This window comes from Mauremys mutica, chromosome 10 (genome assembly GCF_020497125.1).
Source record: "Mauremys mutica isolate MM-2020 ecotype Southern chromosome 10, ASM2049712v1, whole genome shotgun sequence".
Taxonomy (NCBI): domain Eukaryota; kingdom Metazoa; phylum Chordata; order Testudines; family Geoemydidae; genus Mauremys; species Mauremys mutica.
Window position 1 is genome coordinate 4,978,018 of NC_059081.1, and position 25,130 is coordinate 5,003,147.

General features: G+C 48.1%; 1 protein-coding gene and 1 long non-coding RNA gene across 4 annotated transcripts in view; one reads left to right on the top strand and one right to left on the bottom strand.

Moving 5' to 3' along the window:
- LOC123378633 overlaps positions 1-16,115 on the bottom strand; it is a 25,684-nt gene extending 9,569 nt beyond the window's left edge. For 2 of the 3 annotated variants that reach the window (XR_006582684.1, XR_006582682.1), the window contains exons 1-3: positions 9,007-9,067; positions 7,697-7,796; positions 6,922-7,010 (exon numbers count right to left, since the gene is read on the bottom strand). This is a non-coding gene — a long non-coding RNA (uncharacterized LOC123378633). Of the gene's footprint in view, positions 1-6,921; positions 7,011-7,696; positions 7,797-9,006; positions 9,068-16,036 lie in introns of those variants that run through there. The other variant, XR_006582683.1, reaches the window with a different exon arrangement.
- A 182-nt stretch (positions 16,116-16,297) lies between these two features.
- Positions 16,298-25,130, top strand: part of MAP3K2 (mitogen-activated protein kinase kinase kinase 2) — a 91,213-nt gene continuing 82,380 nt past the window's right edge. Inside the window, exon 1 of the mRNA XM_045032743.1 lies at positions 16,298-16,645. The gene's annotated coding sequence lies outside the window, so the exon portion shown is untranslated. The remainder of the gene's footprint in view (positions 16,646-25,130) is intronic.

The window sequence follows — 25,130 nt, forward strand, 5'->3', positions numbered from 1 at the left end:
TTCCTACAGTAAGTATTAGATAAGGTAAACAATTGGAGAATGTTCCTGGAAGAAAATCCGGTCATTAAGTTGACTAAAACCCAGTGATGTGATCAACTGCATTTGCTTAAGTGCAATTCTTAGCTTGCCAAGATAACCATATTTCTACGTTTCATTTATTCCTGTGTAAGAAATTAAAACTAAACACAAGATCCCTGTATAGAGTTCATGCAATTTCCCCTCCGCATACGTTTGGCTTCTGAACTTCTAGGATCCACAAAAGAATGCTGATTGGAAGTGAACTGAAGCTTGTTTTAGGAACCTAAACCACTTGCCTATACAGTATCCCAGAGCCCTGGTTCTCAAACTGGGTCGGGACCTCGTTTAATGGGGTCACCCAGAGCTGGTGTTAGACTTGCTGGGGCTGAAGCTGAAGCCTGAGCCCCAATGCCTGGGGTTGAAGCCGTTCCGCCCTGGGTGGCAGGGCTCAGGTTACAGCCCTCTCACCTGGGCTGAAGCCCTTTGGCTTTGCTCCACCCCCCCCATGAAGGGTAGTGGACTCAGGCTTTGCCCACACACACACACACACACACACACACTTGAGGTGGCAGGGCTCAGGCACACACAGGCTTCGGTCCCCCCTCCTGGGGTCATGTAGTAATTTTTGTTGTCAGAAGAGGCTCGCGGTGCAATGAAGTTTGAAAACTGCTGATCTACAGAGAGAGTCAACCATAAACCAAAAAGAAAGTAACTTACTTTGCATAATATAAAATGACTCCTTATCCTCTGTACTCAAAGGATCTGCTGATTGATTTTTTTGACTGCACTGTATGAATCTACATATAGAGGAGCGGGAATATTATGTGATTATGGTGGAATACAACATTAGCATCACTTAAAATGCATCCTCAAATAGGGGGAACATTGATTCCCTTTGCAATTTTGTACTTGAGAAACAGTGTTAGATCTGACATCTGGTATATGCTGAAGCTTGTAGTGTCATGAACACACAGGCACATGCATACTTCACTATATCAGTACCGTAGCTTCTTTTCCTGTTGTTTTTAGTCTAGTGGTCTGACTGTTTGGGGGTTGGAGCCTCTTTCCTCAGTGGAGGAACACTCTTCACACCTGAGTGTTTTGGCCATTTCTCTCCCTTTCCCAACTGGGATAGAAAAACGTAACTTTATTTGGGGGTCTTGAAACATGTTACGAAAGTAGGATGCTGAAGCAGCCTGCTGGCTATATTGCCAGCTGGAGATGCGGAAACAGAGATTAAAAATCAGTCTGCAGATCTGCTGCTATGCCATTCTGGCAACAAAACCAACAAGGAGTCCTTGTGGCACGTTAGAGACTAACACATTTATTTGGGCTAAAATAAGCTTCAGTTAAAGTGGAAGTGGGCTGTTCTCAACAGTAGAATACCAAAGGAGGAAAAAATCACTTTCGTAGTGGTAATAAGGCCAATGTAAACAGGGCGGCCCATTTCAGACAATTGACAAGAAGGTGTGAGTAACAGTAGGGGGAAATTAGTATGGAGAAAACTCACACCTTCTTGTCAATTGTTTGAAATGGGCCGCCCTGTTTACATTGGCCTCATTACCACTACAAAAGTGGTTTTTCCTCCCTTGGTATTCTACTGTTGAGAACAGCCCACTTCCACTGAATTGTCTCATTAGCACTGACCCCCCACTTGGTAAGGCAACTCCCATCTTTTCATGGACTGTGTATATATACCTGCCTACTGTTGTTGTTTTTTCCCCACTCCATGCATCTGATGAAGTGGGTTTTAGCCCACAAAAGCTTATGCCCAAATAAATGTGTTAGTCTCTAAGGTGCCACAAGGACTCCTTGTTGTTTTTGCTGATACAGACTAACACAGCTACCACACTGAATTCTGGCAACAGTCACTCTTGGTCAAAGGGCACTGAGAAGGAAAATGTATTTGTGCATGGTGAAAATATCTGTCCTGTATGTGGCTAGCTTAGCTCTTCTGGAGCTACCTAATCATATCCTGGCAGGGAATGTGAAGGCAGCCACAGAAAATGGTAGGGGGAGATTTTTACTGAGGTTTAAACAGGGCCGGCTCCAGACCCCAGCGCGCCAAGCGCGCGCGTGGGACGGCATTTTGCCGGCAGGCAGCTCCGGCGGACCTTCCGCAGTCATGCCTGCGGGAGGTCCACCGGAGCCGCGGGACCACTAGACCTCCCGCAGGCATGACTGCGGAGGGTCCGCTGGTACCACGGGTCCGGTGGAGCAGCCGCAGGCGTACCTGCGGAAGGTCTACCGGAGCCGCAGGACCAGCGGACCCTCCGCAGGCACGTCTGCAGGAGGTCCACTGGAGCCGCGGAACCGGCGACCGCCAGAGCGCCCCCCGCGGCATGCTGCCGTGCTTGGGGCGGCGAAATTACTAGAGCCTCCCCTGGGTTTAAATGACCACGCACCAGCCGCTGCTTATGAATGTTGCTTGTGCCATAGAACTGTAGTGAGTAAAAAGCAATGCCATCAGAGTAAACATTACCTCTGGCGTTCTTCTCTAGAAATGATCTCCCCTATGTTTCTTTACTCTTGTAGTCTACCTCTGCTTTTCTCTCTTGACCTATTCCACCTCATGACACCAGTTAAGCATCCATTTATTCAGTTAGTGTCTTTTCACCAAACTGATAAACTACTTCCTTGCTGATATTTCTTATTATTGTGTGTGAATATGCAGGAGTGCTTCACCCAACCCTGAAACTAATATGGTTCCATGAATAGCTATATTTTAATCATACTTGATGTACACTGTAGAGACAGTTACCTTTTCCACCAGCCTGAATTATCAGTATTTTGCATACTTATTTAGACAATAAGGAAGAACCAGTTGTAAAAACTTCATTCTTTAGAGGTTAATGATTATCATTATGATTGCTTCAGGGAGTATGTTCTGGTTCTCAATGCAAGTCAGCAGTAAGGTGAAGTGTCTGCCTCAGTGTATGTAATTTTTAACGAGTATGATGAGGCAATAGCTGCTTTTGACCAACTTTTATAGCAGTGTTTAGTCTCTGAATGGACAAGTAGGACATCCTGTATAATCTCAAAGAAGCAGAGCATAGCGTGTGCCACAATGGAATAATTTCATCCCCTTCTAACGACCATCCACTCTTGCGCTGTCTCAGGTAGCTAGGCCAGCTTGCTGCAGGCTGACATTAAGGAAAATAATCTTAATAAAAAAAATCAACATTGCCAGCATTCCGGATTGCTGAGTATGGCTGAGTCTCTGGCTGAAGATAGATGAGCTGCTTCATAAACTTACGTTATGGGACTTGAGCAGACAAACCTGTCAGCTGAGATGCCTCTCCCTGATCTGATTTACAATGTGTTTTTTTTCCCCATAGAAATAGCTCAAGAATTCCCTTTCAAGGTCCTAAATGATGACATTATTTCCCATCACTTTATTTCCCTCCCAAATATTACAATCTAAATCAGCCATTTTTTTGTTTTGTTTGTTTTGTTTCTCCTGAGCTTAAGTGGTACGTAGGGTCTCTTGTACCAGTGTCCCAAGCTCTTGTGCTTTCGGCCTATTGCCATTAGAGATGTAGAGTTTCTTTCTTCCTGGCTAGGCTAAAGAAACAGGTTCACTAACTTTCAACTGTCTTAAGTTGTCATGGTTCTGTTTCCACCATTAACTATACAGTTCCCAGAGCCATGGTACTGCAGAATCCTCCATAAATACAAGTTGTACTGATTACCACAGTAATAAATAGTCAGTTACTACGTTGTAACTCCCTCTCTGCTGCCTTGAAGCTTTGATCTCTCTCTTTTTTTCAGGTATCTCTTGCCCTGCCATTGCTACATTTATCTCCATCACACCTCTCTCCTTTCTTGGCCTTGCTTGTTCAAACACTTGGTATAAGATCAATGGCCAACACTTTCAAAAGTATTTTACAAAAATAATTGTATGCCTCTATTTTTGGGTACTCAACTTAAGATACTTTTAAAGGGGCCTGACTTTCAAAGGATGGGTGCTCAGCCCTTTTGGAAGTTGAGGCCCCTCAATTTGAGTGCCCAAAATCACTAGTCACTTGCTGAATTTGTTGGCCCAACTTACTTTTTTTAAAAGGAACAATCATGCTCTTGATTTTCTAGTGTCTCTCTCATCCCTCCTATTGTAATGTAAGGATCTAGATCCCCCCCACACACACATTGTATAGCTCACTCGGGCAATTATATAAACAAGCGCCTGTTAACTTTATTAAGCCTTAGCAGGAAAAGGCAAAGGAGTGGGGGGAAAACTGTCTGTAAGGGAGATGGTCCCATGGGAGCAGCAGATAACTGGGGAGCATCTTAGGCCAATGAGAAAATCAGGGGTCATTATTATTTATCTATGCTGGGATAGTGTCCAAAGGATCCAGTGAGGATGTGGGTTCTATGCTGTTGGTATAAACTTATAGACAAGAGGTGGAAGGATTTTCTTGTGGTTAAAGCACTAGACTGACCCTCAGAAGACTAGTATGGTAGCTTTCCTGAGACGTTTAGCCTCTTTGTGCCTCAGGAGCGTGCTCAGATACTAAGGTCATGTAAGTATACAGACAGATGATCCATGTAGCAAAGATGTTACAATCTAAGAAGACAAAAAAGGGAGAAGAGGATACAACATACATGCACAGGGGTCCAGGAGATGATACAGCCATGGCTTGTTAGGGTTTTTTGGGGAGGATTTAAACAAACCTGTGCAGCTGCCCTCCATTATGTGCTGGTCAGTTTCTTGTAGGTGTCAGGGTACAAGAGGGTTCTGAGAGTGGCATCGGAAGGAAAGAGAAGGGCCTTTATGGACTAGTGAAAGGAAGATGTTTTGGTGTGGAAGAAAGCCCAAAGGTGATAATTGGAGGAGGAGATAAACAGGCTGCTATCGCTGCTGGAAGGTGACTGTGACGAGACGAGAACAGATAACTGTTAAGGAAGAGAATTGTGAAGGGACACGAGGACAAGGAGTTGATGCAGTGAAAAATGGGGAGCCAATGGAAGGATTCAAAGAAGAGGATATGCAGGGCCAGCCTTATAAGCGGGCAATGTGGGCGATTGCTGTGGGTGACCACCCAGGGTGCTGTGGGCAGGGGGGCACACTGGTCAATTGCCACCACAAACATAAAGCCAGTCCAAGGCCCCTTTCACACCCGAGTGCTGGGTCCAGAGCTGGGGAGGGTCAGGGCTGGGGGTGTTCTGGCCGGGGACTTTTACCATGTGCCAGACTCCAGCTGCTAGCCCCGGCCAGGAATAGGACTTCCTCTTCCCCTGTCTGGGTCGCTCCCAGGTCTGGGTCTGATCCACTGCTGAATACCTCCCCTGGCTGCCCCAATCGCTCCCCTGCCGCTGGGGGAGGAGTCAGCATACAGGGAACTGCCCTCCCATCCACCCAACCCCCGTGCAGCTGCCTTCAAAGAAAGGGCAGCAAAATACATGTTCCCCCAGCGTGCCATTTTCCCTAAGACCAGCCCTGGGGATACCTATGTGATGTGGTCAGAGCAATGGGCAAGGGCAGTAATCTCAGCAGGTGAACACTGAATGGAGAAGGGTGGTGTGTGGGTCAGGAAGCTGAAGGGGATGGTCTGTCTCTGCATGTGTCAGGAAGTGAAGCTAGTGAGAAATTGTGACATTCCCCAGGGTACAATCTGGACTGTTGAATTGAGGGGACTGTTGTCCCCTCAATTCTCCAACCTGGGCTGCCTTTTACACTGCTTTGCTGTGAGCTGGCAGCTCCTCCATTGAGCAGTGAGCCTGGGTGCTCACCTGGCACGATTCACCTTCATCCCTGACACTTGTCCTTTCTGCAGTGTGAGGGAGACCCTGGCACACGTCTACCTGGAGTATGGCAGCTTTCAGCCCCTTTTCTGGCTCCTCCCGAACCTCCTGCTGAGGTTCTGGCTGCACTTCTCTCCGCACCACCTGATCTACGCACACCCTGTCCATGGCCCCTGAAGTTGCAAGATCTCTTTGTCAGTCGTCTCCTGGCATTGGCCAAAGTGGCTGTCCACCAAACCAGGAGGAGGATGCTGAATGGGGAGGTGCTCTGTGACTGTGGGACTCATTTCCGCTCCTCCCTTAGCTCACATATCCGGGCAGTGTTCCTCTGGGCTGCTTCTGCTGGCTCCCTTAACACCTTTGAGGACCAGTGGGCACTGTCCAGGGTTCTCTGCTCAGAGGCCCCTTCCAGATCCCTGATTTTGAACCCAGGACTCTCATGCTCACTCCAATTTTATCATTTGTTATCCTCTGCTTTCATTTGAATCCTGGTCTAGTAGCTCCACCCTTTAGGCTGGGGGAGATCTTTCAGATGTGGATGGGCTTCCACCCACACATCCCTGGAATTCAATAGGTGCTTCGCTGTGAGAGCTACCACTCTTGGTCTGCTCACACCCAGCCTCCAGCATGTAAATTACTCCCAGCTATACTAGATTGTAAGGGAACTTTTGGTTTTATCATTTTATTCCCTATCAGGCCATCTTCAATTGCCTAGGTCATTGTTTGGCAACCATCTTGGTTCCCTTTCTTCATCCAGGCTTTGGCACCATTTTTCATTTTGGTGCTTTTTTTTTTTTTTTTTTTTGCTATACTGGGAACAGATAGGGGGTTATGTGACTGGCTAATCTGCCCAGCAACAGGAGATTATATAAAGCCAACAATCCAGTCACTCGGAGCTGTCCGCCCTAGAGGCAGCAGTGAAAGCTGTTTGTACTGGAGGTGGCAGCAGAATTTGTTTGCTCTAGTGGCATTCAGAGCCCGTGCGGGGGTAGCCAGTCCAGAGGTGGGATTACCTCCAGGTATCTGTACCATTGGTGTAATATCTGCAGCATATTGGGGGGAGTTTCTTACTTCCACTCAGGATAGCAGTCCATCAGCTATCCACCTTCAGCTCACCCAGGGACAGCGCTGGGGAGAAGACCAGGAAGAAGAGCTACTTACCTGAAGAAGTCCTTGCATGCCCAGTTCCAGGATCTGGTTCTCCATCTGTGTGGCCAGTCCTCCTGTTCTGCTGCTGAGACGTGCCCTACCTGTCAACAAGAGATGGTACTGTGTCAGCGTGTCATGTCTTATTCCCACCTCTTGTAAATATTTTTGGCCCTGGACTTCAAGCCCTGGTTGGGGAGTTAACAGGCGAGGGATTGTTCTATGTCTATCTGTTTAAATTGGGTGTCCTGAGTCCCACCTTGTTTAGTTTTTACCTTGTTAATAAACTTTATCTGTTTTGCACCTTATGTTCTGTCGGTCCTCTGTTGGGGTAAAAGCACCTGATGATAGATGTGGGATGCAGGGGTGTAAACCTATGAAAGTCCCTGGCCAAGCTTAACAATATGAGTGCTATGGCCAGCCACTCCTGAATTACACTGCAGAGCACCACTAGCAAAACTCCAGTCCTAGACTTTCCCCCAGACATGTGCGTCTTGTACAGCCCAGTTTCTCTTGGACAACACATGTAAAGTCACAAGCTCATATAAAGTCGATAGTTTTATTAACAGGATTTGTGCATATCATTTTCTATTGTCTCAAATGGAGTTTCCCCAACACTTCAATCCAAGCACTGGTTTAGATAAAATAAATTTATTAACTATAGAAAGAGAGACTTTAAGTGATTACAAGTAATGGGGCATAAAGTCAGAATTGGTTACAAAGAAATAAAAGGTAAAATGCAGCTAAACTTAACAAGCCTAAATGAATCCAAAGCAAAAGTCGCTCTCACCGCATGCTTCAGGCGGCCGTCTTACTGGCTGAATTCCCTTCAGACAGGATCCCTCCCTCAGTCAGTCCAAAGCTGCGTCTTTGTTCCTCGGGTGTGTCTTCTGTGGATTGAGAGAAAAGGAGGAATAACTTGGTATCTGTTCCCCATTCTTACACTTTTTCCTCTTTTTTTGAGAATCCTCTCCAGCTGGGGTTCAGGAGGGAAGGTCTGTGGATACAGGAATCTCCAGCTGTTGCTTTGCCAAGATGTGAATTTATTGATCGCACCTTTTTTCCTGCCAAAGAATGGTCACTTAAGCAGGTAATGGTCCATTTTATTTTGTCGACACCTGCCTGAGACATCAGTTTGTTTTTTGTCTTTGAGGAACTGGTTTGTGGCTGCTTCCCCAGATTTGGCATATGTCTTAGTAACATTATGCAGTAGAATCTTATAACTTTACATACAATGTTGCCCCACATATTTTATCAGAACAATAATGATCAGCAAATTATGAGTTTTCAAATGATACCTTACAAGGCATGATTTGTACAAAATTTATCATAGACTTGAAAAAGGGGTGAACACAGGGTACAGACTGTCTCAGAAATACATGTGTCCTGTGGTGGGAGATGAAGAACAATGCAGTAGAGGCCAGACACAAACACTTCCAAGTGTTTTCTTGTTGCCAGAATCAAACTTTATAGGATTCTGGCTTCCACTGACTGGTTTTCACCAGGAACCTTCATGCAGCACAAGGGGTCAGCAGTGCTCTATGCTGAGCAACCATCTTTACCAGAATCGTAGCCTGGTTCAATTTCTGAAGCCAGTGAATCTTTTTATAAAAGGCTAGCTGGTTTACTCGGCACTCAGCCTTCCCCATTTCATCCAGGCTTGGGACTGGCAGCTACAACAAAGTGCAGCAGGCGAGGTTGTGGATAGCATCAGAACAAAACTGAGAATTTTCCATTCCAATGTAATCTCAGTGCTAACATACCACTGTGAGAGCTGGCGCTCTACCAAAACGAAACTAAGTTCCCATGAAAGATTCCAGGAATTGATTGGACAGACTTCAGTACCAATGAAGAGATCCGAGAAATCACCAATCAGCAGTTTGTTTCCTCCAGAATCAGAAGGAAGTGCTAGCTGTGGCAGGGTCACATACTCCTGATCTCAACACAGACTCCCACATGAATGGAAACCAACTGGTGCAAGGAAACACTGTGAATTGGGGGACAGAGAGAGAGGAGGAGAGAGGGGAGCTACAGAGACCTGGTGGGGCAGGGATGGGCAACCAGCTCCAGGCTGGAAAGGGGGATCCCAGCTGTTCTTACCTGCTCCGTGGCCAAATCCTGGGCTCCGTGGCAGCAACTTAACACCCTGCCAGGTCCTGCTATTGCCTCCAGCCCCACCCCTGTGCGCATGAGTTTACACAGGGGCAACCCTCCCCACCCCCTCCAGCTTCTGCCACTCCTGTTTATGCCAAACTGACTATTTCACTGCCAGTTACTTTTGTAGAAACGGCTAGTACTTATTCTACAATCCCCTAACCTAATGCTTCCTATGCCTCTGCAGGTGTTGAATTTAATACCTAAATAACAGGCTGCCCTGTGTCCATTGTTTTATTCATTTTCACATTCAAAGAATTCAAAGCTTCAGCAGACTTTCCAGTCCACTGCACCAGCTCAGAATCAAAGAAATGTAGGGATGGAAGAGACCTCAAAAGGTCATCTAGTTCAGTCCCCTGTACAGAGGCAGGACCAAGTATACCTGGACCATCCCTAACAGGTGTTTGTCTAACCTTTTATTTAAAACCTCCACTGATGAGGATTCTACAATCCTCCTTGGAAGCCTATTCCAGTGCTTAAATATCATTGTAATTAGAAAGTTTTTTCCTAATATCTAACCCTAATTTCCCTTGTTGCAGATTAAGCCCATTACTCCTTGTCCGTGGGGGCATGGATCAGCGTTCACGTCGCACTCCCCATCAGAACCCGGCCTGGGCTGGGGAAGCGAATGATCCCACCAGCAGACTAAAATTTGGTGATGAAGCTTGGTCATGTGCCATCTGAGACACGTTGCGCATACGCTAAGACGACTTCTTGCGCTATCTTCAAGGGATATGGAGAACAACTGATCACTGTCCTCTTTATAACAGCCCTTCACATATCTGAAGACTGCTATCAGGTCCTCCCTCAGCCTTCTTTTCTCAGGACTAAACATGGCCCGTTCTTTAACCTTTCCTCATAGGTCAGATTGTCTAAATCTTCTATCATTTTTGTTGCTCTCCTCTGGACCCTGTCCACTTTCTCCACATCTTTCTGAAAGTTTGGTGCCCAGAAGTGGACACATCACTCCAGCTGGGGCCACCCCAGCGCTGAATAGAGCTGGACAATTACTTCCTGTGTCTTAGATATGACACTCCTGTCAATACACCTGTAATAGGGTGGCTTGCCTGGGGGCTGGAGAGCCTGTGGCTAAGCCAGCCCTGATTACAGGATGAGCCACCCCTGGGTTGAATCAGGGGCTCCCCATATCAAAGATCAGGAAGTTGCACTGAAGGGAGGAAGTCCAGGAGACTTAGTCTGTGCTAACAAGTTGTTTAATAAATAATAATCACACCTAATGCAGAGATCTTGGAATAGACCCAGCTTGCTGGGGCATAGGTGAAGTCATTCTGAAAGTGCTAGCCCATGCTGGCGATGTGTTCTCTCTCTCTCTCTTTTTTTTTTTTTTTTTTAAAGAGCTAGATGTGTTCTGGGTATTTATACCACTCCCAGCACCACAGACTCTGAGCTCCTGGGATTATTTCTTCTGACAAGCAAAACTGGCACCTGCTGTATGCTTGGAGGGTTTGCATGATTTGAGCCAGATATAAAGGGGGAAAAGGTGAAATGATGAGCTCTCTCCAACCTTGCTAGAGTTCTTCTAAGATGGTAGAAGTGACCTTCAATACCCCACCCTCCAGCTATTATTTCCTCTTCAGTGAAATTCCTTTCTAAAGACGTTTAAAACTGACAAACGGCTGTGGGCTGGAACAGGAATAAAAGGGGGAATGTTGGATGTGTTTTCAAAGCACAGTAGGCAGCTGTGGCTCATTGATCTGCTAGCGGTTGCTGAGAAACACTGTACGAGACGGTGCAGAAGCATCACACCAAGTCAGCATTTCTCTTGGCTCTTCTCCTGTCACTTAGTGCAAAAGGTCACCTTGCTTACTGACTAGTTAAGAGTTCTGAACAGAGCTTTGATCAATGATCGTCATCATCTCAGCATGCTAGGAACATGCCTGGCAACGCTTTGCCTGCTGTGGGATGAAGCCGCCTGACTTGGCAGAACCCTTGTGCACCCTCTGTTCTTTAATTCTCAGGGTCCTGACAAAATAGTGTTAAATGGGATGCTTATTCATTAGTGTGATTCAGAGCTTCATGCCTCTCATTTGGATGCTCATCAGTTGTATACTTATTTGGCACTTTTAAAGAGACATTCGTATTAACTATTTCAATTATCTTTCACAACAGCATTTGCCTTTGAAGGATCTCAAAGCACATAAAAATAAGATGGTCTTATCCTGTAATCCTCTTAGACATGCAAGTAGCCCTTATATGAGGAAACCCCACTGAAACAATAACACATGTAACTAAAAAAGTTGTTTGTGTTCGTGCATATGTTGTTTGTCCCATCCCTGCTCAATCCTTTGTCTCCTCCTGTCTTTTAGATTGTAAATGCTCTGGGGCAGGAATTGTCTCTCATCTGCGTATACAATGCCCAGTACAATAGAGCCCCACGTGGGAGTTATAGTAACATAAATGTTTATGAAAAATAAATATGGATTTCTACAATGGCTATCATGATAGTATCTAAGGATGCGTGCAATCCACAAAGGTACTTATGCACTGAAGTCCCATTTTTAGGCATCACTGCGATTCATAAAATTCCTGCTTGGCTACCAACAAACCCTGTAGGTGCCTAAAACTCGGCGACTGAGTTTTTGCCTCTGGGCATGCACACTGCAGCTTCATTCTAGACACTGCTCCTGCCTGAGCATGCGCAGTACTGCCTCATGACTGGCATCCAAGTGCCCATCTCTTGCCTAAGCCCCAGGATGATTCCCAAACCGGGAATCAGGTGCCTACCCACCTAAGTTATGTATGGAGGCCCGATCCGGTAGGTGTGGTCAGAGGCTGCTAACTGGAGCGGGCCCCTTAAGTGAGCTCACACAAAATGGCCAGGGGGATGAAGGAATTTGAACGTGCATGTGAGTGCCCTAACCACTAGGCCATATAGTCATTATAACTTTTATAATGGCCCAATTAATATTAATTAATTAAAGTGGATCAACTTCAATCAGCAAGACTGAGGGAGACCCACATCAGAATATTCCAGAGCCTAGTTGTTAGCCTGACAGGTAGCACATCCCTGTTCAAATCCCTTCTCCCTCTCAGGAGGAAGGGGGACTTAATTAGGAGGTCTCCCACATTCAGGCTGAGTACCCTATCCACTAGAGGCTAAAGGTTATAAGGGAGATCCTCCTCTTCCCTCCCCTGCCATTTTGTTTCCGGCCCCGAACACAACTGAGGTGGCCAAATCTCTTGTCTTCTGCCAGTTCATGGATTGCTAGCAGTGTTAGGCACCTCCCCACAGCTGGACTTTGGCACCTACCTCTGAGAAAAGGGCAGGGCTTAGCACACATCCCTCTGGTCAGTGTCTCCCCTTGGCTAGCTTAGGCAGCTCCCTGGGTAGCTTGCTGCCTTTGTGGATCACAGTCTAAGGCACCTCTCTCTCCCCCTTCGTTGTATAGAACAGGAGTGGCCAAACTTACTGACCCTCTGAGTCGCATGCAATAATCTTCAGAAGTTCAAGAGCCGCAAGACACACACAAACTGCTCCACAGGGTGGCATCTGCTGGGGTGTGCCCCAACTCCCCTGCCCCCCTGGGGCTAAAGCCTTTAGACCTCCTCCCTTCAGGAGAAAAACCCCACCACAGGGCAGAAGCCCCTAGTCCAGGGATGGGCAAACTTTTTGGTCTGAGGACCACATCGGGGTTTCCGAAACTGTATGGAGGGCCGGATAGGGAAGGCTGTGCCTCCCCAAACAGCCTTCCCCCCTCAGAACCCACGACCCATCCAACACCCCCTCCTCCTTGCCCCCTGACCGCCCCCTCCCGGGACCCCCCACCCCTAGCTGCCCCCCAGGACCCATCCCCATCCAACCCCCGCTTCTCCCTGTTCCCTGATTGCGTCGACCTCTATCCACACCCCTGCCCCCTGACAGCCCCACCCGAGACTCCTACGCCTATCCAACCCCCCCGTCCCCTGATTGACACCCCCCCGAACCTCCGCCCCATCCAATTACTCCCTGTTCCCTGACTGCCCCCCAGAACCCCCTTCCCCTTATCCACCCCACCTCCCCTCGCTCCCCGCCTCCTTACCATGCCGCTCAGAGCACCAGGACTGGCAGCTGCACTGCCTGGCTGGAGCCAGCCATGCCGCCACGCAGTGTAGAGCACTGGGGCAGGCTGGAGTCTCGCAGCCGCGCTGCCCAGCAGGAGGGGGACAGCAGGGAAGCGGGCAAGCCTCCCCGCCCGGGAGCTCAAGGGACGGGCAGGATGGGTCTGCATGCCAGATGTGGCCTGCAGGCCGTAGTTTGCCCACTTCTGCCCTAGTCCCACCACTCAGCCGCGGGGCAGAAGCCCCGAGCTTCACCCTGTCCAATCTGGTAGTCAGAGAATGGAGGATGTAGGGGGGGGGGGGCGCTCTGTGAGCTGCACTTAAACTGTAAAAGAGCCGCATGTTTGGCACCTAGTTTAGGCTTTGTGTATTGAAGTGTTTGTTGTTCCTGTGATTTTTCTAAGTGCCTAAAAGGTAGGTGCTGCAAGACTCAGCATCATTACACCTTTCCCCCTTCATGGATCTTGGCCTGCATACTGAACAGTTAATTTAGATAACTCAGATCTCTTCAGAAGGTAAAGTTCAGTATTGCTCTAAAACTTTTCTTCTGCAATGAGCTGACAAACTAATCTCCTTTTCAAAAATCTATAGCAAAGTCAGAAGCACCAGGGGACACAGTACATAAACACCAAAATAATGATGCAATAACCAGCTGAAGCCTTGTAATCTCAACAACAGGTTTTGAGGAAGTCACTGCTCGGAGGTCATTGAAAACTTCCCGTAATTTCATGTGCAGTTGTCACAATCTTCTCTCTCTCGAGATAGCACAATTTGACACAAGGAGTCCAGAAACAAATTGCTGTTGGCCTTAGGTTGCCTGTAACTGAATTTGCCTCTTGGTCATCAGAGGATAGAGATGGTTGACCTCTTAGCTCACTAAATGCTACTCTTGACCAAAATGACATCTGTCCCCCAGCCTGAAAGAAGAAAGTGAGATGTGTGTAATAGACTGGTATTACTGCTTAAATATATGGCTTTAAACCTGAATCACCTTCTTTTTCTACTGGGAAACCTGTATTGTCTGATAGTACAGCTATATTGGTAATGATCTCTTTGTGAGATATACAGAAAATACAGTGAAGGAGCAATGTGAAAAGTTGGCTGGCTCTCTGTGTGGAAGATTCTGTGCACTCTGCCTTGCATTTGGGGGCGTTTGCATTTATTAATTTTTATTGTTTGTATTATTGTGGCTCCTGGGAGCCACAGTCATGGATCAGGACCCTGTTGTATTAAGCACTGTACAAACAGAACAAAAAGACTGTCCCTGCTGCAAAGAGCTTACACTCCAAGTCATGAAATAGGGAGTATAAAGAAACAATTAGTCTGTATCAGCAAAAACAACGAGGAGTCCTTGCGACACCTTAGAGACTAACAAATTTATTTGGGCATAAGCTTTCGTGGGCTAAAACCCACTTCATCAGATGCATGGAGTGAAAAATACAGTAAGCAGTATATATATGAAAAGATCGGAGTTGCCTTACCAATTGGGGGGTCAGTGCTAACGAGGCCAATTCAATTAAGGTGGAAGTGGCCTATTCTTAATAGTTGATTACTTGTGTAGTGCTAACAAGGCCAGTGCAATCAAGGTGGACTTCACCCATGAGACAGTACTGGTCAGTGTGATTGGCAACCGTCTCACTTAGTGGTGAAAAATTGCTCCCCCTACAAGCTCCCTTCTTTGAGCCTCTTTGTTACATTATGCTTAGGGTTGGCAACAAAAATTAACTTTAATTTTGATGGGTATCAACGGTGAAGCATTTCTTTTAAACTTTTATCTATTTAAATGTTCATAGCTGCATGACATTATGGGCTTTAAGCATTTTCTAATTTTGATAGATTTAGATTTTCAGAGCTGAGGGAAATTGGGGAGGTCAGATAATTTAACGACGGTAACTGCTGGGAGTCAAAAAATTAAAGCTTTATAAACTGTTAAAACATAAATTAACATCATGTCAAAATATACAAAGTAAATATTCTTAAATCAACAAACCATACCTGTTTTTACTATTCATTTGCTAGTCAATTTGGAACAAGCCTCATTCAAAAGCCTAAATCAGTAGAGTTTGACTCTAATAAGTCCTCATGCAGCATTTTAGTTATTTTGCCTAGCTGTAAATTTAAATTACCAATGGAAATATTTGTTTATCATTTGGAGCATGTGTGTATGGTGGAATTGATGTTTACCTTTAAAAATCTCCTCCATCCAAGCCTAATTACAATGCACCCCTCAGCCAGTGGCACAGAAGGGGGCAGATAGGATGGTGCACAGCCAGCAAACAGTGCCTACAACCCTGGAGAAACAGAGGTGAATGAATTCTTCCTCCAGCCTGACGTTCCTATTCTCCCCCTCACTTGCATCCAATGAAGTGGGTATTCACCCACGAAAGCTCATGCTGCAAAACATCTGTTAGTCTATAAGGTGCCACAGGATTCTTTGCTGCTTTTACAAATCCAGGCTAACACGGCTACCCCTCTGATACTTGACACTGTGGAGTGTCTCTGCAATTTGGGGGAACACCTCCCTCCCCCAAACCTGATGCCAACTAAGTGCTAGTGCCTGGCAGCAGCCTTGCCCCACTGTGTGTCAGAGCTCCTATACAGCTCGTGGAGATTCCCCGATAGTTCTAGGGGCAGGGGCACGAGGTTTGGCAGCAGTAGGCTAAGGCCAATGATGGCCCAGGGGCAGCTGGAGAGAGCTCGGCCCCCACAAGCGTCACAGCGCATCATTCTGCCTCCTCAGAGGTAGTCCACTTGCGCATGCGCACAGCGAGATGCTGCGAAGACGGGTTCTTTCAACTACCCTGCATATGAAGAAGCGACGAGAGAAGCCCGCCGCGCCGCTCTTCAGGCGCATGCGCCGGAATCGGAACAACGGGTGGCTTTCCCACTGCGCATGCGCCCCCGGGGGCCGCGTTACCTCTCCTCTAGCGTCCTCAGGTCGCGCTGTGATGAGCGCGCGGGCAGGCGTCCTGTGCGTGCTCGCGTGCGTCGACGGCTCTTGTCTGGCGGGATGACGTTCTCCTCAAGCTCTCCCCGCCCCGTCGGCGCTGGCTTTGACGGCCCCTGCGGTTTACGTCACGAGTTTCTGGGTGGAGGAGGTGGAGCTTTCAGCGGGGACGGTAGCGGCGGTCGCGGGCGCCTCACGTTGAAGGGTCGCCCCCCCCCTTCTGCCCTCGATCCGCGTGAGGGTGGCGGGCGCCCCCCCCCTTCGGCAACTCGCTCCCCATCTTCGGCTCCCCCCCCGCTCCGGCCTCTCTCCCGCCCGCCTTCCCCGGGTGTCTCCTGCTCCGGCCTCGTCTCCCGTCGCCCCCGCCGATAGGCCCCCAGTCCCGCAGCGCCGGGGGGCTGGCGCAGGCGGGCTGCAGGGTCCTGCCTGCGACCTCCCCCCCCCCCGTGCCCGGAAACCTGGCTGCTCCCCCCCCCGCGTCCCCCGGGCCTGCAGCGGGGCAGGGAGCTGTGGGGGGGCTCCCTGGGCTCGGGCACCAGCGGCTTCCTCACCCCCACTCGGGGCTCGGCTGGGACCCAGGTAGGTGTGGGGGAGGCGACGGCCGGGGGTGCCGAGGTCGGGAGGGGGCTTGCCTGGGGCGGGGGGACCCTGAGTGTGGGGGAGGGGACCCTGAGCTGCTGGAGGGGGTTCTGAGCTGTCCAGGAGGGGAGCCTGAGTTGTCGGGGGCGGGGGGAAGAGCCTGAGCTGGTAGGGGAGGGGGGGACACTGAGTGTGTGTGGCGGGGGAGCGTGAGCTGCCGAGGTGGGGGGAGCCCCTGAGCTGCTGAGTTGTAGTGGTGGGTTTGGGGGGGACCACACTGAGCAGTCGAGGTGGGTGCGGAAGACAATGAGGAGTAGAGAGTCTGGAGACATCAGTTGGGGGGATTGCTTGTTGGGGTCAGGTGGTGCGGGAGGTCTTGATGAGCTGAGTTCCTCACAGCAGAGCTGCTCCTTCCTGAATGCCTGGAAAGTGACCAGTATCTTGTGAATTACCACATACAAACAAACAAACCAACAGTAACAGGGCTACCCAGGCCCAAGTAACAAAGCTGTTTAAATGAAATAGCACAATACATTAGTTGTTTGCGGCTTTTGTGTGTGTTAATTGGAGATAATAGCAGTTTTACATTATAATTGTAGAGCCTTGATGGAATTGGGTGTTTTTATAAAAAATAAATAAATTATATTTAATTATGTCACTTAGCATACTGTCAAAAGCTTATCATTGAGATACGTAGTCTCCTTCCTTTAAGTGTTCTATGATGGTGGCAGCACTGTAGCTGATTATGTTGGTTGGCAATCACCAGGTATTTTTGTCGGAAAAGAGAGAACATCAGGTTCTTTTTTCCCCTCTCAGTTGCGAAGTGCATTGCAATATATGTAAGGTAGTTCCTTAGCTTTTTCTTTTTCTCGACAAACAAATTTTTAAAGGTTTTCTACAAAATTGTTGGTTTTAAAGATCAAAGCCTGAAAGATGGTAAGCAATTATGGATATTGTATCATCAAAGCTCATTTTGTGGGGAATGTTGAAGAGGATAAGGGAAGTCTGTCTTGCATCTTTGGAAGAAGGGGAGCGTATGGTATACTGTACACAAATAGCCCTAAATTGTGAGATTCTCTTTAAAACAATGCAGTATTTTGCTGAGTACAAGAGGCCTTCAGAAATTCACTGCTACATATGTGGCAAAAGATTAGTATTTGTAAGATGAATGTCTACATACTTGTCTTGCAAAACATCTTGGATTCTCTTGTGGAGCAGCACTTGTTAGAAAAGGGTGGGAAAGTAGCAGAAAATTCTGTGATTCATTAATTTTATTAGAGGGGGGAGAAAATGAAGAAGTTGTTAGGAAAGACACTGGTCGCTACATTGCAATGATGAAATTTTTGATAGAATTTTTCTCTGAGACTTAAAAAAAATCTCCCTCGTTAACAGCAACATAGTAAGAAATATGGGAAATTGATATACACTGTTTCTTACAGGAGTTCAGGTTTTTTTTCTCTTTCTCTGTCTTCACACAGACACACACACACAGTATTTAAAAATGTGAACATCTTGTAACTAATACTTGGTTTCCCCCCCAGACATTTGTTTCAGTAACAACCAGGACATGGGACATATTGAAACAAACTGGTAATGTCAGTTGTTAGTGTCACTAAATACAGAGTAAAAGGGCCATCTAGGTTTTCATAAAGCAGAATGACAAGCTGGTATTTTACAAATCGACTTATATTTGGAGAAAATATGTATATCCTGTTTGTCTCATGAAATTCTTTGCGTCTTTGGTTTATGTGACATTAATGGAGGGCTACTGTGAAGAAAATATCCACTTTTTTAATAGGGTTTGTCTCAGCTTGTTTGAGAGATTTCTTGTTTGAGAAATGCATCTGACGAAGTGGGTATTCACCCACGAAAGCTCATGCTCCTATATGTCTGTTAGTCTACAAGGTGCCACAGGACATTTCGCTGCTTTTACAGATCCAGACTAACACGGCTACCCCTCTGACACTAAATGAAAGTGCGAAAGGAAATTTGTTTTAGAGATAATGACTGTTCAAGTATCTAGAAATCTTATAGTGCATAATGTATAGGGAGCTGACATGTACATAGTGGCAAGAATGGTATTCTGACAACGGTTGTTAATGTTGTGGAGTTTATGGAGGAAGTCGGTTGTGTCTTGGGGGAGCTGGACCTTTGAGTGATGAGAGGTTTGATGATGGTTTCTAACAGTCCAGATATTCCTTCAGTAAAAGTGCTGTGGTTAGATCTGATGGGTCTGCCTGTTTGTGTATCTTAGGAAGCATGTAAAAGTTCCCCAGAGCAGGTTTGTGGGAAATGAGTTTGTAGAGTTTCTCTTGGAGTGGGTTGGGGAAGGATTTGATATCCTTAAATTCCTGGCGAAATTGTGGTCTGAAGTCACCTTTAGTTCTTTGTAGAAGGTGGTGTTGGAGACTTGTTGGTTGGCCTCATTAATGTAGTTGTCATAGTTGAGGACTACAGTGGTGCTCTCTTTTGTCTGGTGGTTAGATTTCAGGGCCTGTGTAGCTGTCCTCTTGGAGTTGGAAAGATTGTTGTTGATGTGATGTTTATTAAGGATTTCAGTCAGGTTTTTTTTCTGAAGCAATCAATGTAATAATCAAGAGCGTGGTTTTATCCGCTCTGTGGTGTTCAGTTAGATTTTTTTTTCTTATGATATCCGTGGGGGCATGGCAACTGTGAGTAGAGTGTCATCATTGTTGTGAAAGTATTCTTTGAGGTGGAGTTGGTGGGAAAACTCTTTTAGTTCTCCACATGTTTGCATCGTATTAGGTTTTGTGGTGAGGGCAGAAGTTCAAGTCCCTTAGCATATCGATAATTCATAACTTTGCTGGACACTAAAAATTATGGATTGCATCAGAGCCATAGCTAGACATTTTAGCACCCAGGGCAAGTAAGCATGTTTGCACGCTGTGATGAGGTGTATCAGCCCCATACTGGTGCAGCAGAGGTTAATCCTTCTCTCTGGGCTGAAGAGGGCACACTCTTGCGGCTCTGCTGGGTATGCTCCAGCTGGAGAGAGGATATAAAAGGCAGCAGAGCAGCTCAGTTAGGGCTGACCACTGATGAGGAAGGAGGTGCACTACTGACTCTTGGGGTAGGACTGCCTGCACTCCAGGAAGCGTAGGCCAGCGAGACGCAGATGGACCCCGACACACAGACTTGGGATGTCGCAGAGAGGGGAGAGACCGTGGAGACCCAGAGACGGCAAACTGCAGAGAATCCAGTAGGAAGCAACCCAGGGAAATGTTGTAGGGAAGCAGTTGTAGAACCATAGATGGGCTTGGCGTGTTTCGGTAGGATCCCTGATGAGCTGCTGGTGGTTGGGACCTGGTGGAGAGGGCGGGCCCAGGTTCCCCTATCCTGGGTACCGGGGCACGGTAGAACCTGTTGTGGGCCCAACGCGCCCAAGAGAACCAATACAACAGGGGAACGAAGATGAGGACCTCTGAGCCTGGAGATCAAGTCCTGTTGTTATTACCCTCCTCAGAGTCTAAGCTGCTGGCCCAGTGTCAGGGCCCCTTCAAGGTAACCAGACGGGTTGGGCCTGTCGACTGTGAGATATGGCTACTGGGGACACACAGGTCTACCAGTATGATGAGGTTCAACAAGAAATATGATGAGGTTCAACAAGGACAAGTGCAGAGTCCTGCACTTAGGACGGAAGAATCCCATGCACTGCTACAGACTAGGGACCGAATGGCTGGGCAGCAGTTCTGCAGAAAAGGACCTAGGGGTTACGGTGGACGAAAAGCTGAATATGAGTCAACAGTGTGCCCTTGTTGCCAAGAAGGCTAATGGCATTTTGGGTTGTATAAGTAGGGGCATTTCCAGCAGATCAAGGAATGTGATCATTCCCCTCTACTCAGCACTGGTGAGGCCTCATTTGGAGTACTGTGTCCAGTTTTGGGCCCCACACTACAAGAAGGATGTGGATAAATTGGAGAGAGTCCAGCGGAGGGCAACAAAAATGATTAGGGGGCTGGAGCACATAACTTATGAGGAGAGGCTGAGGGAACTGGGATTGTTTAGTCTGCAGAAGAGAAGAATGGTGGTGAAGAACTGGAATGGGTTACCTAGGGAGGTAGTGGAATCTCCTTCCTTAGAGGTTTTTAAAGTCAGGCTTGACAAAGCCCTGGAAGGGATGATTTAGTTGGGTTTGGTCCTGCTTTGAGCAGGGGGGTTGGACTAGATGACCTCTTGAGGTCCCTTCCAACCCTGAGATTCTATGATTCTATGAACCTCCTCAAGGCCTGGAAGGATCCGGAAAGCCTGATGATTGCACTGTATCCCCCCCTGGAACCCGAGTTGGAGCCGCTGGCCGACAGACCCTCTGAACCAGGGCCGGTGGCAATCATCCAGTAGCTCAACCCCAAACAGCAGGATCAGATACAACAGCTAATATCAGCCTTCCCCACCATTTTGTCAGCCTGGCCAGGGAGAATGAATGGGACAAGCCATCACATCGCCACCACCCCTGGCCAGAAAGAGAGAGAGAACACCGTCCGCTCCCCAAGAAGATGTGGATGGTTGTGCAGAAGGAACTGAAAATGTTAGCCCTGGGAGTGGTGGAGGAGTCCAGAAGTGAGTGGCGAAGCCCCAGAGTCTTGGTCCCCAAGCCCGATTATGCATAGCATTCACCTTCCTGAAATCAATCTCTTGGTTTGACGCTTACCCCTTCTCCGGTTGGAGATATGCCCAAGTGGCTGGGAAAGGCAGAATTTATCTTTACGTTAGACCTAACCAAGGGATATTGGTAGATCCCTTTGACACCAGCCTCCAGAGAGAAGATGGCCTTTCCTACACCATTTGGCCTATGCTAGTCCACCGTGATGCCTTTTGGGTTGCATGGGACCGCAGCCACCTTCCAACGGCTTATGAACCAAATGCTGAGCCTCCATAATTTGTATGCCGCTGTGTACATCGACGATTTGGTGTCTATAGCATGAGCTGGAAGGAATATCTCCAACATCTCATCAGTGCACTGCAAGCCCTGGGAGTCATAGGCCTCACCGCGAACCTGGCCAAGTGTCATTTAGGCCAGAGGGAGGTGACTTAATTGGGCTACACTGTGGGTAAGGAAAAGCTATGACTCTTAATAAGAAAGGTGCAGGCCTTACTGGGCTACCCCATCCCCACGATAAAGGGACAAGTAGGGCAATTCTTAGGGCTGGCTGCATACTACCACCATTTGTGCTCAACTTCACCACGCTCGCCACTCCACTGATCGACTTGCCAAAAAAACTCCCAATCACGGAAAGTCCAGTGGTCAGAGGACTGTGAGGCCGCCTTCCAAGCCCTACGAGAGCTGGTGGTGTCCCTGGCTGACTTCCCCAAACCCTTCATCCTTCGGAGGTAGGACTGGGAGCAGTGCTGTCACAAGGACTAGAGGGGGAGGAGCACCCAATCCTGTACCTCAGCCGCAAGTTGTTACCCCGGGAGACCCACTACTCCACGATAGAACAAGAGGCCCTCGCCGTTAAGTGTGCGGTCAACACTTTAAGGTATTACCTCTTAGAGAACCCCTTTATTTTGGTAACTGACCATGTGTCCCTCCGATGGATCCATAGTATGAAGGAAACCAAAGCGCGAATCATGGGGTAGTACCTCTCCCTCCAACTTATGCCTTCCATGTGCTGTACCAGCCAGGGAAAGCCAGTGCAAATGCAGATGACTTCTCCTGGAAGGGAGGGGAAGAAGGGAAAGGAAGACAGCTCCCAGATCCAACTTGAGGAGGGTTTGTGACTGAGTGCATCAGCCCTGCATTGATGCAGCAGAGATTAGTCCTCCTCTCTAGGCCGAGGAGGCCACGCCTCCGTGGCTCTGCTGGCAGTGCTCCAGCCGGAGGCAGGATATAAAAGGCAGCAGAGCAGCTCATTTGGGGCTGACTGCTGATGAGGAAGGAGGTGCACTGCTGACTCCTGGGGGAGGACTGCCTGCACTCCAGGAAGCGTAGGCCAGCTAGACGTAGACAGACCCCGACACACAGGCTCGGGATCCCGCAGAGATGGGAGAGACTGTGGAGACCAGGAGACAGTGAACTGCAGAGAAACGGGTAGGAAGCGACCCAGGGAAACATTGCAGGGAAGCAGTTGTAGAACCATAGACAGGCTGGTTGTGTTTCGGTAAGATCCCCGGCAAGTTGCCCGGTGGAGAGGGCAGGCCTGGGTCCTCCTATCCTGGCCACCGCCCCCTCCCAGGGTGGTGGCCCAGCTCACCAGCACTACTGCCTCTGGCCACTAGGCTGCACTGCCCCGATAGCTAGGGCTGTACTACTGACACAAAGGTGGGGCTGTAACGCACATCTGCCCCATTTCCAAAGGGTGACGGAGTGTATCGGTTCCACGACAAACCTCCTACCATTTTTGTCATTTTTGTGCCCTGTGGCTTTGCGTCCTGGGTGGCTGCCCTGCTCACTCCACCCTGGTTATGTCCCTGTGCTTTCTCAATCCTTCTCCCTCACTCTGGTTTTGAGAGCAAGAGGGGTCTGATTTGTGTTTAGGTTCACTCCATTAGTTCTTCAATCCTTAACTGGAGACTTAAAAAATGGGGAAGGTAATCAAAGAGGGTTGATCCATATGAGTAAGTTATTTTTCTTCCTACAATTATCTGTGTGAATCCTTTTTCTTAGCAGATTAACAAGCGCTAGTCACCCTCCATAGCTGCTGCTTACTAGAGCTTTCTGGGAGTGTACTATTCTCAGAATGGGGATCCCGATGGACGATTTTCAAAGAAGAGTTCGTGTTTTCTAACACACAAGAAGACTGATTCAAGACCACAAAATGACGTGGAGAGATTAAGGTGGTTTGTGGGGAAAGATATGGTACTAACAAATACAAAGCTAGGGTTTCACATAGCTTTCCCTTGCAGCTCATTTTCATTACTGCCCACAGAGTTCTATACAGCATCAGTGACAGTAGCCAGAATCTCCCAAGTTTCACTGTGCAGCTGCTTGGGAAAGTTCTGAGCAGCAGCTGGGGCAGTGGAGCTTTCTGCAAACCCAGCATGACACCACTGCATCACGTTTATGTTCAGAACACTCTTCATAACTGTAAAGGCTAGAAACATTTTAAAATTAAAGAGCAGATAGGAAGAAACCATGCATACCCACCTACAGAACTAAAGCAAGCTTATTTTTGTCCTGTATCTTTAACAATGCCTTTACATTACTTCTTCAGGTAACCAAACATTACTAAGTTTCTGTAGGAAATGGGAGGTGAGAGATCTGGAAAGGGAGTCTGGGATGGGAAGTGTTTGTAAGAGGCCCTCTGATAAGTAGTCTACTATATAGGCATGTTTGAAAACAATTTAACTAATACCTACTATCACCTGTAATAGGCAAATTATTTTTTTCCTGGACCCTTGGAAGATGGTTCAAAAAAGAACTACTTCGTGTATGGATCCTAGTTATGATACTATTACTTGCACTTAAATAGAACTTTTCATCAGTAGATGTCACAGGTCTTGACAGAAGTTTCAAGCATTATTCCCCTTTTATAGATGGGATAACTGAGCTGGAGTTTCAGAGCAAAACTTTAATGAGTGGTCAGTGATTTTGGATGCCTAACTTGGGACACTTTATGCCTGATTTCCAGAGACACTGCACTGAACAGCAGCAGCTTCCAAAAGTGACATTTATAGGTGATTTAGCACCTCTAAAATCAGGCTCTGTGATCATCAAAAAACAGGGTCACTCCGAATCAGCATCCACTTTGATTAAAATCGAGTAATCAGAAGGTCACGAGCAAATAATAGGAGAGCTAGGCACAGCACCCAGGCTGTTTCTGTCCCTGTGCTCAAGCCATTGGGCCATTGCTGCTCCTAGTGAGAGATCAGGTTCAAGGCGGATTTGTGATGCGGGGTGAAAAGCTAGGGACCCACCCCACCGTAGCCAGGCAGCTGCCACCTGTCCCATGGCCAGGCAGGGCCTGCTGAGAAGGGGGGGTCCTTTCACTTCAGTAGCTGAGGGGCAGAGGGAGGCCAAGGTCCCTGAGAGCAGCCCCCAGCCTGTGTCCCTGCCGGGGTGCACTGCCCAGGGCAGGTGGAGGGTCCAGGGCTTCCCACAGCAGCCAAGACTGTCTCACTCCGGCCTGGGCTTCTGGGCCCTACACCTTGTGGTTACTACTCCCCAAGGGCTCTGATGGCCCTGGAGCTGGGTCCCCCTGCCTGGGCAGCTCATACTGGCTGCAAGCAGTCGAAGAGCAGCCTGGAGCTCAGATGCATCCACAGCTCCAGGCACCAGCAGACGCAGCAGGAGGAGGAGATGGGGGAGTGCTGTGGCCACCCAGACCATGGCACTAGCCAGCATAGCAGCTGCCCTGCACTGCCCGGCTTTGGCTTCTGGCCTCCGAACTGGCCAGGGGTGTGGTCTTGGGTGGGGGGAGAGAAGGAGGTGGGGCTGGCAGTTACCTGAGGAGGAGCAGGGGTATGACAAGGGGAGGCCAGCACCTACCTAGGAGGAGCAGGTAGAGGGGTGGGGCCTCTTGGCCAG